Source organism: Mustela lutreola, chromosome 13 (genome assembly GCF_030435805.1).
Source record: "Mustela lutreola isolate mMusLut2 chromosome 13, mMusLut2.pri, whole genome shotgun sequence".
Taxonomy (NCBI): domain Eukaryota; kingdom Metazoa; phylum Chordata; class Mammalia; order Carnivora; family Mustelidae; genus Mustela; species Mustela lutreola.
This window is the reverse complement of record NC_081302.1, coordinates 81,170,816-81,177,221: the sequence shown is the minus strand read 5'-3', so window position 1 is coordinate 81,177,221 and position 6,406 is coordinate 81,170,816.

Here is a 6,406-nt window from a genome sequence, read left to right as displayed (position 1 = left end):
TTTTAAATTCCCGTATGTTGAGCTTTTTGCTGCATCTTTCATATATCAGTGCTTTGATAATATATTCCTAGGTCATTTATCTGTGCCAAAAATTCTGCTGCTGTCTCACTTTGGATGCAGAAATCAGTAGAAATCAAAAAACAGTGGCACTTTACTGTGTTCTCAGTGTTATTTACTTCATTTGATCTTTCATTTGAACTCAACTTCTAGTAGGCCAGAATTTTTACAATGATGCTATTTACCAACTGTGTGAAAATCACACATCGGAAACTTCCTATAGATTTTTTGTTTGTTTGTTTGTTTTTACTTCCTATAGTTTTTAAGTAGACCAGTAAATAAGTTTTAATTTAGCAAAGCAATTTAATTTTACTTAAGGAGAATGACTTGAGAAACACATGTTTAGCTTAAAGTGGCTTTTTTTTTTTTTTAAGATTTTATTTATTTACTCGAGAGAGAGACAGTGAGAGAGAGCATGAACGAGGAGAAGGTCAGAGATAGAAGCAGACTCCCCATGGAGCTGGGAGTCCGATGCGGGACTCGATCCCGGGACTCCAGGATCATGACCTGAGCCGAAGGCAGTCGTCCAACCAACTGAGCCACCCAGGCGTCCCTAAAGTGGCTTCTTAATGTAAGTACAATTTGAGAGAATAACTCTGTAATGTCACAGGAGCCCAAGAAAGCATTATTTATTTATGTATTTATTTATTTTTAAGATTTTATTTATTTATTTGACACACAGAGATCACAAGTAGGCAGAGAGGCAGGCAGAGAGAGAGAGAGAGAGAGAAGCAGGCTCCCCGCTGAGCAGAGAGCCCCATGCGGGACTCGATCCCAGGAGCCCAAGATCATGACCCGAGCCGAAGGCAGTGGCTCAACACACTGAGCTACCCAGGCGCCCCAAGAAAGCATCATTTAAAGGCACAAGTATTTTTGGCCCATCAGGTTTATCTTGTTTTCTGAGCTGAAGTATAGACTTGTCAGTGGTCTTTGTTAAGTTAAAACTTTTAAAAAATTATAAGCACAAACTTCATCTTATTTTTGAACAGAAAATGAAATGTGTGAAGGGAACCTATAATTTTGCTTTCACAATGATGACTACGAAAAGCAGTTATTGTTTCGAAAAGGAATTTGAATAGGAGTTGTTCATATCGCTGGTCCTTGCTTTACAAGTTACATATATATACATATTCCTAAAGAATCATAATTAAGGCAAAAGTTGGTAACTGAATCCATGAATTCTACAGAAAGTGGAAATATGGGTGCTCAAAGACAATGCTACAAATTTAAGACTGTCTTAAGAACTACTTAACCATTTCAGCGTTCATATAGAGGACGATTTATGTCCTTTTGTTTGTTTTGGGCACAAATATTTTTCTTTTTACTAGTTCCTCTTCCTTAATTTTAAGTGGTGGTGTTTTAAATAGCAATGCTGAATTCTTACTCTAGGTGCTCTGTAAACCTGATTGTTAGAACAGCCACATGAAATGTAATTTTAAGCATTAATTTAGCAATTTACCATTAACATATAGCATTTGTGATGTCAAATCCTACTTTAAAAATATAAAGGTCTCCTAGGGAGAACAAATACAAATTCATCAAAACAACCTGTTCAGAGGATAATCATTGTTAAAAATTAAAGCACACATTACTCTATTACTAAGCCCCTGCGTGGCCCCTGCTTGGAAACATTCATACAGTGTTAAGCCCTTAGAAGTTTCCATGAAGTATACCAAGAGTAATCCCTGAAGTTTGGCTAAAATGCATACATCTCAGCCATATGGAGGAATAAAACAACCACCCCTAATTGACTCGATACCTGACAGACACAAGCGTTGAAGTCAATTTGCTCCCAGCTGAGTTTACCTGGATTGTCTTCATAATAACGTGGGTCTTACCCAGTTTGGAAGGATGCGAACATAGATGTCATATGCTATGATACCACCTGTGGACGTTTACAGGTTTTCTATGAGGTCAAAATTCTAGGAACTCTAGGCTATTTAAGTAGTGCCCTCAAGAAAATTTCAGAGTGTTGGTTTCAGGAGCAGAGAAGAGCAGACACCCCTGCCGGTGCAGGGCTTGACTGACACGTCGTACCTGTCCGCTCTGAAGCAGTGTCACTAAAGGAAATGTTACAGTTCTAGCAAAAGAATTCATCTAGTTCTGCTGTTGATATTGTTAGTCGTGGTAATAGTTATCTTGTTATCTACACTATGCTGTTACAGTATATGTGTTATGGAACCTTTTGAGATAGGAGCTTCCATTATTACACCTAATGGGATAGCACCCTTGTAGTGTGGATGCATATAGCATCATGCTGTATGAACATACACAACTACATATGAATACATGTTTATGTATATACACTATGTGTGTGTATGTGTATTTTTTTTAAACTTGAATCACCTCAGATCCCAGTGTGATCATGCGTAGCTATATAATTTGGAGCAAATTACATGAACTTTCCTTTTTTTTTTTTTTTAAGATTTTATTTATTTATTTGACAAACAGAGATCACAAGTAAGAAGAGAGGCAGGCAGAGAGAGAGGAGGAAGCAGGCCCCCGCTGAGCAGAGAGCCCGATGCAGGGCTCAATCCCAGGACTCTGAGATCATGACCTGAGCCGAAGGCAGCGGCTTAACCCACTGAGCCACCCAGGCGCCCCTACATGACCTTTCTAATAAGGCTATTCCCTTGTTTATAAAATGGGGCCAACCATAGGATTTATACTCCGGACCATTGTAATGAAATGTAATGAAACCATGTAATGAAATAATACATGTGAAGCCATTTGCTTTACACATAGTAAATCTTCAATGTTAGTTACTATTGCTATTTTAATATTAATATTGCATAGGTACACCTTGTTTTTTATAGCATTCTAATTTTAAAAAAGGGTGGTGTTTTAAATTTTCCTTTTCTTCTAGGATGTCCCCATAAATAGAAACAATCAATATCGGTAAAAATTGCTTTTTCCTGAGAACACAGTTTGTTGGAAAATTGTTCTCTTCCTTAACTTTTTCAAAAATTCAGTTATTTCATATCCTTATAGCTTTCCGTGAAGATTGTGAAGATGAGTTTGCACCCATTTCATGACCGAGCATTCTCATGAGTAAGAAACAGAAGATAGATCTATAGCTTTTTTCTGGCAGTTAACAAAATCTGCACTTTACTTTTGTACTGTTCTGTCACCATTTCTCTCAAAGAATAGAGGAGAGAGAGAGAAATAAAATTAATTAGCTTGTCTTCAGAATCTTAAAACTCAAGTGCATTATTGACCTTTGTAGAATTGGCCCTATTTTGACTTCCATATGTCAACAGTCCTGAGTTTTTTCTGTTCCATACATAGTCATATGAAAATACAGCCGTCCAAAGTCTGACATTGTGATCCCCAGTGTTCGGTGTCATGTTTGTACCATGAGGAACTGTGTATTATTTCTACAGTAACTGATTTTAACAGTGACTTTATCATTGCCATGGTATTTTTTCCTTCAGTTTCCTTACTTTACTTCAGCTATGTATTATTTATTTTGCAATGAATTTTCTTCTCCTGTGTTAGGATCTTACCCAGTGTGTTACATGCCAAGAAAAACACATTACTGTAAAGAAGGAACCACCTGAGTCCCTGGGAATGACAGTGGCAGGGGGCAGAGGAAGCAAGAGTGGTGAACTGCCCATCCTTGTAACCAGTGTGCCAGCTCATGGCTGTCTGGCACGTGATGGACGCATCAAGAAAGGTAAGATAGGGAGGGCTGGGAACAGTGAAACTCCTCCCATCTTCTCCCTGCATGCCACTCATGTTTGAAAAAAGTAACAAATAGTCCCCAAATTTTCTATTAAATATGATTTTTTAAAAATCTTCTAAATTGTCCCTTCCATATATAAGTGTAAAACCTCTCTCTAAGGTTAGAAAAACGCCTAATGGGAAGGAAAATTGCTGCAGTTTGATGATGTTTTCGTTCTTTTTTTTTTAAAGAATTTATTAATTTATCTGACAGACAGAGATTACAAGTAGGCAGAGAGGCAGTCGGGGGGTGGGTGGGGGGGAAGCAGGCTTCCGGCTGAGCAGAGCCCGATGCGGGCTCGATCCTAGGACCTGGGATCATGACCTGAGCTGCAGGCAGAGGCTTTAACCCACTGAGCCACCCAGGCGCCCTTTCCGTTATTTTCTAATGTTTATTTAGATCATTGCATTATTTTATGTTGGAAAAAACCCTCCAGGGGCGCCTGGGTGGCTCAGTGGGTTAAGCCGCTGCCTTCGGCTCAGGTCATGATCTCAGGGTCCTGGGATCGAGTCCCGCATCGGGCTCTCTGCTCAGCAGGGAGCCTGCTTCCTTCTCTCTCCCTCTCTGCCTGCCTCTCAGTGTACTTGTAATTTCTCTCTGTCAAATAAATAAATAAAATCTTTAAAAAAAAAAAAAAAATAAAAATAAAAAAAAAAAAAAAAAAAAAAAAACCCTCCAAAAAATAAAACACTCATCTTTTCCTTCCTAACCTTTTATATAATCCTCGTGGCCCTTTTTTTTTATTATATTACTTGGCAGGGCAACAAACACTTTTTTTTCTTCCTTAAGGAAAAGATGCTCAAATCACAAGTTTCATTTCTTTGTGTAGACCCAAGGATCTCTTCTCTTTAAGTATTCTGATACATTCACGCTGAGCAAACTCTGTAGGACTATATCTATAAAACTGTGTAACTCTAAAACAGTTTATGTTAAAAATTCATTTCTAAGAGCAAAAGATCAAATAATTTTTGAGCAGGAAAGAACTACAGAAATCACTGAAGCCCAAAGAAGAGAAATGAACATGCCCAGGTCCTGCACATTAGCAAAACGAGGTCTAATGACTTGGACTTCCAGTCACATCACAGTGCCTCAAGCCACATTTTTTCCTATATATGATGAAAATATCTTAAAGTTTTGAGTTGTTTTGGAATGTTTTCCATGAATTGGATTTTTCCCTCGATATCGTAAGAATGACAGAGATGTGAAAAAATTACAAATAACAGGATGCATAGGGAAGGTAATGACTTGGTAGCTCATTTCATTTTCTTGTTTATTCCTTTGGACAGGTGATATATTGCTGAATATCAATGGCATTGATTTGAACGATTGAAGTCACAGTGAGGCCATGGCTATGCTAAAAGTCAGCGCCGCGTCCCCTGCTATTGTCCTGAAAGCACTAGAGGTCCAGACTGTCGAGGAGGCAGCCCAGGCTACTAAAGAGCAGCCAGGCACCTTCAGTGAGAATGAGTAGGACTGCAGCTGGTCCCAGTCGTGGGTCATGTGGCTTGGGCTTCCAAGGTACTGAGAGCATTTCAGCAGTTTCATATAATAATCGTAATGACAACATTTCTCATTATGGAATATAGTAAATTCATTTGTCCAGGGTGTGAGGGGGAAGGTACTGGTCAGAGATGAAAGTGGGAATGGCATATCAAGTTATAGAAGAAAAGGGTAATTTTTTCCTTAGGTTATTATATTTTGAAAGATAAATTTAAGGGGCCTCTAGGTGGCTCAGTCGGTTAAGCGTCCAACCCTGGATCTCAGCTCAGGTCTTGTTCTCCGGGCCATGAGTTTGTAAAAAAGATTTTTTGTAATTTTTAAAAAATTAAAACATTCTTAAAAAATAAACCCTTTACCTTATTAAAGGTAAATTTAATAGTAAGAACTAAGCTAAAAAGACTTGGTGTATCTGTTTATAAAAATGAATAAAGCCATTCTGTCCATGACTATTAAGAAGGTTCTCAAGTGGGCCAGCCATGAGATTTGGATGTTCATGCTCTTGCTTTAGAAAAGCTGTCATTTACCACACGTGTACATGCTTAGACTTCGTGTGCATTTTTCACCAGAAAAAACAGGTCAAAGTGTGGGGCCTTTTGAAAAGCTTTACTAAATCCCCTTTCTTAATCTTGTTAACTCTGTCTAAAAAGGCAGGATGTCAGAACTCAGTTTTCATTGAACATGAGAGACTCCTTCAGCCAAACCACGGGTGTCCGAGAGTAGGTCTTCTCACCACCTTCGGGACTGTAACCCACCAGGACATTCTGTAGTTGGTCATTGTCTGCTCATGAAAGTGTTTCAGCTGCTGATGAGTGTTGTATATACTTCGGTATTGAAGTTGGAAGAATGTGTATTACTGTCTTTGTTTCTAGATCACTTTAGAGGAATCCTAAAACTGAACTATGATGAAACTTTCTGATTCTGAGCCAAGTAGGAAAATGACTGATTTTTTTAAATAAAAATAAACAATAAGAATGCCAGTTTCTGAGACATCTAGCTTCATTTGGATGTAATTTGTAATAACTAGCATTTGTATAGTGCTATGTGAGATATATATATATATATATATATTTTAAAAGTACTTTCACGTAAAGAATAGCAGAAAAATCCAGGATGAATGGAATTCAT